Raw genomic sequence first — 8,426 nt, forward strand, 5'->3', positions numbered from 1 at the left:
CGCTTAAGGTTACGATGACAGTTTTATTGTGAGTTTATACATTTTGATGTACCGAAGTTTGTTCGGAGTCCCGGATGTGATCACGGACATGACGAGGAGTCTCGAAATGGTCGAGATATAAATATTGATATATTGGAAGCCTATGTTTGGATATCGGAAGTGTTCCGGGTGAAATCGGGATTTTACCGGAGTACCAGGAGGTTACCGGAACCCCCCGGGAGGTATATGGGCCTTAGTGGGCCTTAGTGGAAGAGAGGAGAGGTGGCCATAGGTGGGCCGCGCGCCCCTCCCCCCTTGGTCCGAATAGGACAAGGAGAGGGGGCCGGCCCCCCTTCCTCCTCTCTCTCCTCTTTTCCCCCCTCCGCGAATCATATTCCAACTAGGAAAGGGGGGGAGTCCTACTCCCGGAGGGAGTAGGACTCCTCCTGGCGCGCCTCCTCTTGGCCGACCAGCCCCCCCTTTGAGCCTTTATATACGGAGGCAAGGGGCACCCCTAGAGACACAAGTTGATCCACGTGATCATATTCTTAGCCGTGTGCGGTGCCCCCTTCCACCATAGTCCTCGATAATATTGTAGCAGTGCTTAGGCGAAGCCCTGCGATGGTAGAACATCAAGATCGTCACCACGCCGTCGTGCTGACGGAACTCTTCCCCGACACTTTGCTGGATCGGAGTCCGGGGATCGTCATCGAGCTGAACGTGTGCTAGAACTCAGAGGTGCCGTAGTTTCGGTGCTTGATCGGTCGGGCCGTGGAGACGTACGACTACATCAACCAAGTTAACGCTTCCATTGTCGATCTACAAGGGTACGTAGATCACACTCTCCCCCTCTTGTTGCTATGCATCACCATGATCTTGCGTGTACGTAGGAATTTTTTTGAAATTACTACGAAACCCAATAGGTAGGAGAGTTGTCTCGGTCATGTCTGCATGGTTCCCGAACCCGTAGGGTCTACACACTTAAGGTTCGATGACGCTAGGGTTATTAGGAAGACTTGTATGTGATTAATGAATGTTGTTCGGAGTCTCGGATGAGATCCTGGACATCACGAGGAGTTACGAAATGGTCAGGAGGTGAAGATTTATATATGGGAAGTTGTCATACGGTCACCGGAAAAGTTCGGGGGCATATCGGTATTATACCGGGGCCACCGGAGGGGTTCCGGGGGTCCACCGGGAGGGGCCACCTCTCTCGGGGGGCCTCATAGGCCGTAGAGGAAAGGGAACCAGCCCTTGGAGGGCTGGGCGCATCCCCCCCTTGGGCCCATGCGCCTAGGGTTGGGGGGAAACCCTAGAGGGGGCGCCCCCCTTGCTTGGGGGGCAAGCCCCTCCCCTTGGCCGCCGCCCCCCCTCTCTAGATCTCATCTAGAGGGGCCGGCCCCCTTCCTCCTTCCTCTATAAATAGAGGGGCAAGGGGATGGTTGCACACCACATCCAAGGCACAGCCCCTCCCCTCCCCAACACCTCTCCTCCTCCGTTAAGTGCTTGGCGAAGCCCTGCCGGAGTACTGCCGCTCCACCACCACCACGCCGTCGTGCTGCTGTTGGAGCTCTCTTCCTCAACCTCTCCCTCCTCCTTGCTGGATCAAGGCGCGACAGACGTCTCCGCTCCGTACGTGTGTTGAACGCAGAGGTGCCGTCCGTTCGGCGCTAGGATCATCGGTGATTTGGATCACGATGAGTACGACTCCATCAACCCCGTTCTCTTGAACGCTTCCGCTCGCGATCTACAAGGGTATGTAGATGCACTCCTCTCCCTCTCGTTGCTAGATGACTCCAAGATTGATCTTGGTGATGCGTAGAAAATTTTAAATTTCTGCTACGATCCCCAACAGGTAATTCCTATGATAATCCTTCTTATAATAATAATAATAAGAACACCTTTGATCTTGAGAATAATATTAAAGAATTTCTCAATACTCAAAAAGTCTTCAATGCTACAATAGAAGGAAAGTTGAATAAGATTGATGATATGTCTAGAAGTATTGATAGAATTTCTCGTGATGTAGAAAATCTCAAGATGAAAATATTTGTGCCTAAGGTTGAGGAATCAATTAAGGCTCTTTATGTTTCTATGGGTGAAAGTAAGAAAAGAACCGCTATGCTTAGAGCTAGAACAGAATTTTTAGAAAATGCATTTTCTAGTGGTTGCTTTCATAAAAGTGATGAAGATCTTAAAATGATTGGTGTTTCCTCTATTGATTCTTTGTTTAGTAAAATTAAGATTGATAATAATGGGACTTAAGAAGAGTCAACTTTATCTAGAAGGCATCTCGATAATTCAGAGGGTGAAAATCTTGTTGAGAAAATTGATAAAAGTGGGTTTGAAGAGGTCAAAACTTTAACTAGTGATGTGCCCACTCTTTTGGATTACAAAGACTATAATTATGATAGTTGCTCTTTGATTGATTGTATTTATTTGTTACAATCCATGATAAATTCACCCCATTCTTATGAACAAAATAAAGCTTGTACTAAACATATTGTTGATGCTACGATGAAAGATTTTGAAGAAAAGTTGGAACTAGAGATTTCGATTCCTAGAAAATTGTATGATGAATGGGAACCTACTATCAAAGTCAAGATTAAAAATTATGCGTGTTTTGATTTATGTGACTTGGGTGCTAGTGTTTCAACAATTCCGAAATCTTTATGTGATGTGCTTGGTCTTACCGATATTGAAGAGTATTCTCTAAATTTGCACTTGGCGGATTCTACTATTAAAAAGCCTTTGGCAAGAATTAATGATGTTCTTATTCTTGCAAATAGGAATTATGTGCCCATAGATTTTATTGTTCTTGACATTGATTGCAATCCATCTTGTTCAATTATTCTTGGTAGACCGTTTTATGTACTATTGGTGTTGTGATTGATATGAAAGAAGGCAATATTAAATTTCAATTTCCACTAAAGAAGGGTATCGAACACTTCCCTAGAACTAGAATTAATCCACCATATGAATCAATCACGAGGGCATCTTATGGATCAAGAAACAAAGATGACAATACTTGATCCTTTGCATTATGCCTAGCTAGGGGCAAAAAACAATAGCGCTTGTTAGGAGGCAACCCAATGAATAAAGTTTATTTTTGTCTTTTTCTTTCTATTCTTGAGTTTTTGCACAATTATGCTACTGTTATGATTGTGTTTTTTGTGTCTTAATTAGTGTTTATGCCAAGTAGAGCCTTTGGGATTATGTTGGGTGATAATTGATTTGATCTTGCTGAAAAACAGAAACTTTTGTGCCTATGAAAATAATTTTCATTTTTAACAGAAGTGCGATAAAATACTTATTGTTTTTGCAGAAGGTTAATATACAAATTTCTCACGTTTTCCTAATTTTTCAGAATTTTTGGAATTACATAAGTATTCGAAATCTCCAGATTTCTCTAGACTGTCCTGTTTTTGACAGATTCTGTTTTCTTTGCATTGTGTGCTTATTTTGATGATTCTATGGTTTCCTTTGACGAATTTTTGCCATAGAAAAGTTTGAATACAGTAGATATAATACAAAAATAAAATATGAATGGGTTTGCAACAGTACTTATAGTAGTGATTTGCTTTCTTATACTAACAGATCTCACGAAGGTTTTGTTAAGTTTTGTGTGATTGAAGTTTTCAAGTTTTGGGTGACTTTACGATGGATGAAGGAATAATGATTAGCAAAAGGCTAAGCTTGGGGATGCCCATGGAACCCCAAGATAATATTCAAGAAGTATCAAGCAACTAAGCTTGGTGATGCCACCGAGTGGCATCCCCTCTTTCTTCTAACAACCATCGGTATTTTACTTGAAACTATATTTTTATTCGTCACATATTATGAGTTTTGCTTGGAGCATCTTGTATGATATGAGTCTTTGCTTGATTTGCTTTGTGTTCTTAGTCATGAATCCTTGCTGGACACACCTTTTTGAGAGAGCCAAAAGTATGCCATGACTTGTTGGGATTGCTCTCTATGCTTCACTTAAATCTTTATGAGCTATGAAATTGCTCTAGTACTTCACTTATATCTTTTTGAGCATGGTGTGCTTTAGTATTTTTGAATAAATGCTCACATGCTTCACTTAGATTTATTTGAGAGTTAGTATTTTTTTAAGAAATTCTCTCTTGCTTCACTTATATTAATTTGAGAGAAGAAAAAAATTTATGCTCGTGTTCTTCACTTATATTTGTTTGAGCTATCAAAAGCAACATATGAAACTAGTCCCAAAGTGATAGATATCCAAGGAGGATATAATAAAAACTTTCATGAAGATCATTGGATAAAATAAACTTGATTCCTTGTAATAGTTTTGAGATATGTCGATATAATATGTGAGTCATGTTAATGAGTAATTACGCTTTAGTAAGAATATTGGTGTTAAGGTTTGTGATTCCCTATGGAAGCACGAAAGTTAATAGTTATGCAATGAAATTACATCCTACTTGTGGTGCATTATTCGGTGTTAGTTATGCTTAATGCTCGCTTATGAGATTTTTCGTTTCTTTGTTGGTCGCTTCTCAATCTTTTGCTAGCCTTCATTTTGCACTAAGTATGATCACTACTTGTGATCCAAAATCCTTTAAACCAGTTTTGCCACATGAGTCCACTATACCTACCTATATGCGGTATTCTTTTGTCGTTCTAAGAAAATTTGTATGTGCCATCTCTAATTTTCAAAATAAACTTCTCTTTTGTGTGCTTGTACCGCTCATGAAACGGTAGGGGGTGGCTGATATATTTCCATGCTAGATGTGTTATTCTCACGATGAGTGTTTATTCACTTGTCATTGCACGAGAGTACGACAAAGGTATTAGGGATGCCTAGTCCTGAAATGAAAAATGAATTTACTTTATGTTGTCAAATAATAAATTCCTTGGAAAGTGTTGGTATGGAAGGCACCCATGGATATGGTTAGCCATGGAAAGTGAAAGTATGGTGGAAAAAGGAATAAACTTTATTTTTTGTTTGGGAACCGCCTATGATATATCTAGCATGCAAAGTATTGGGAACTACTCGATCGTTCTCGTTGACAGGAAAAGCATGCCACGCAAAGTGTTTTATCTCTGGCTTTTTTTCTTTGAGCTCTGGCACCTCTACAAATCCCTACTTCCCTCTGCGAAGGGCCTTTCTATTTACTTTAGGAATTTTATTTTTATTTGAGTCTCCATCTTCTCTTATAAAGCACCAACTAAGGGGCACTATGATCGTACTCGGGCATTGGGTGTAGCTAATATGCGTGTGTGTTTCATGAATGGATCAATGATTGAGCATAATGGGCTAGGGATAACTTGCTTTAGCATCGATATTTTGAAAGACATGGTTGCTTGTTGATATGCTTGAGTATTAAAGTCTTCATGTCAAAACTAGACTATTGCTTTGAACCATATAAAGTCCAAATGTCCATGCTATAAAATAAAGATTATGTAACGAACATGTTAGGTAGCATTCCACATCAAAAATTCTGTTTTTATCATTTACCTACCCGAGGACGAGCAGCAATTAAGCTTGGGGATGCTGATACGTCTCCAATGTATCTATAATTTTTGATTGTTCCATGTTGTTATATTATCATTTTTGGATGTTTTATTATCATTTTATATCATTTTTGATACTGACCTATTGACATAGTGCCAAGTGCCAGTTGTTGTTTTTTGCTTATTTTTTACATCACAGGAAATCAATACCAAATGGAGTCCAAATGCAACGAAACTTTTTGTGGATTCTTTATGGACCAGAAGACACCCAATGGGCCGGAGAAGCACCTGGGGGTGCCCCGAGGGGGCACAACCCACCAGGGCGCGCCTGGGCCCCCAGGCGCGACCAGGTGGGTAGTGCCCACCTCGATGGCCTCCCGCACCGCCTCTTTGCTCTATAAATACCACAGAAACCCTAGGGGAGTTGAAAAAATCAATTCCAGCCGCCGCAAGTTCCAGAAACACCAGACCCAATCTAGACACCATCACAGAGGGGTTCATCATCCTCATTGGTGCCTCTCCGATGATGCGCGAGTTGTCTTTTGTAGACCTTCGGGTCCGTAGTTAGTAGCTAGATGGCTTCCTCTCTCTCGTTTGATTCTCAATACAATGGTCTCTTGGAGATCCATATTATGTAATTCTTTTTGCGGTGTGTTTGTTGGGATCCGATGAACTTTGAGTTTATGATTAGATCTATGTTTTTATCCATGAAAGTTATTTGAGTCTTTTGATCTCTTATATGCATGATTTCGTATAGCCTCGTATTTCTTTTTCGATATTTGGGTTTTGTTTGGCCAACTTGATCTATTTATCTTGCAATGGGAAGATGTGCTTTGTGATGGGTTCGATCTTACGGTGCTTGATCCCAGTGACAGAAGGGGAACCGACACGTATGTATCGTTGCTATTAAGGATAGCAAGATGGGGTCTATTTCTACATAAATAGATCTTGTCTACATCATGTCATCATTCTTATTGCATTACTCCATTTCTCCATGAGCTTAATACACTAGATGCATGCTGGATAGCGGTCGATGTGTGGAGTCATAGTAGTAGATGCAGGAATGAGCCGGTCTACTAATCTTGGACGTGATGCCTATATAATGATCATTGCCTGGATATCGTCATGATTATTTGAAGTTCTATCAATTGCTCAACCGTAATTTGTTTACCCACCATTTGCTACTTTTCTCGAGAGAAGGCACGAGTGAAACCTACGGCCCTCGGGTCTCTTCTTTATCATATTTGCCTTCGCGATATATTTTTATTTGCTTTTATTTTTAGATCTATTAATCCAAAAACCAAAAAATACCTTGCTGCAATTTTTATTTATTTATTTTATCTCGCATTCTTGCGATATCTATTTATCCAATCTATCATAATTTTTATACCGTCTACTTGCCAATTTCTGGCGCCATTACCCGAAAGGGATTGACAACCCTTTTAATACGTCTCCAACGTATCTATAATTTTTGATTATTCCATGCTGTTATATTATTAATCTTGGATGTTTTATAATCATTTTATATCATTTTTAGTACTAACCTATGGACATAGTGCCAAGTGCCAGTTCCTGTTTTTTTCCATGTTTTTACATCACAGAAAATCAATATCAGACAGAGTCCAAATGCCACGAAACTTTATGGAGCATTTTTATGGACCAGAAGGAACACGACGGGCCCTAGCTGTGCCTAGGGGGTGCCCCGAGGGGGGCACAACCCACCAGGGTGCTCCAGGAGGCCCAGGCATGCCCTGGTGGGTTGTGCCCACCTCGGGTGCCCTCGGACCGCCTCTTTTCTCTATAAATACCCCAAAAATCCCAGAACCCTAGGGGAGTCGACGAAATATTCATCCAGCCGCCGCAGAGTCCAGAACCACCAGATCCAATGTAGACACGGTTCACCACCTCCATTGGTGCCTCTCCGATGATGCGTGAGTAGTTATTTGTAGACCTTCAGGTCCGTAGTTAGTAGATAGATGGCTTCATCTCTCTCTCTCTTGATTCTCAATACAATGGTCTCTTGGAGATCCATATGATGTAACTATTTTGCGGTGTGTTTGTTGGGATCGATGAACTTTGAGTTTATGATCAGATCTATCTTTTTATATCCATGAAAGTATTTGAGTTTCTTTGATATCTTTTATGCATGATCTCTTATAGCCTCGTATTTCTTCTCTGATATTTGGGTTTTGTTTGACCAACTTGATCTATTTATCTTTCCATGGGAAGAGGTGCTTTGTAGTGGGTTCGATCTTACGGTGCTTGATCCTAGTGACAGAAAGGGAAACAACATGTATGTATCGTTGCTACTAAGGATAAAACGATGGGGTCTATCTCTACATAGATAGATCTTGTCTACATCATGTCATCGTTCTTATTGCATTACTCTATTCCTCCATGAACTTAATACACTAGATGCATGCTGGATAGCGGTCGATGTGTGGAGTAATAGTAGTAGATGCAGGCAGGAATCGGTCTACTAATCTTGGACGTGATGCCTATATAATGATCATTGCCTGGATATCATCATGAGTATTTGAAGTTCTATCAATTGCCCAACAGTAATTTGTTCACCCACCGTTTGCTATTTTCTCGAGAGAAGCCACTAGTGAAACCTACGGCCCCCGGGTATTCTTTCTCTTATATTTGCCTTTGTGATCTATTTTCCTTTGCATTTATTTTTAGATCTACTAAACCAAAAAACCCAAAATACTTTGCTGCAATTTATTCTTATTTATTTATTTGGCGTTCGGTCTATCAATCTACTACAAATTTACCTCACGTCCGTTTGCCTATCTTGAGGCGCCGTACCCTGGAAGGGATTGACAACCCCTTCCTCTTTGATATATCTGAGGGAAATACCTACCACCGCTATGTTGGATCATCCCTTCCTCTTTGGGGAAATACCGACATAGCTTCAAGCGACATCAAAAGGAATTTCTGGTGCCATTGCCGGGGAGGATCTTCAA

The sequence above is a fragment of the Triticum urartu genome, chromosome 4 (assembly GCF_003073215.2).
Source record: "Triticum urartu cultivar G1812 chromosome 4, Tu2.1, whole genome shotgun sequence".
In the NCBI taxonomy this organism is placed as follows: domain Eukaryota; kingdom Viridiplantae; phylum Streptophyta; class Magnoliopsida; order Poales; family Poaceae; genus Triticum; species Triticum urartu.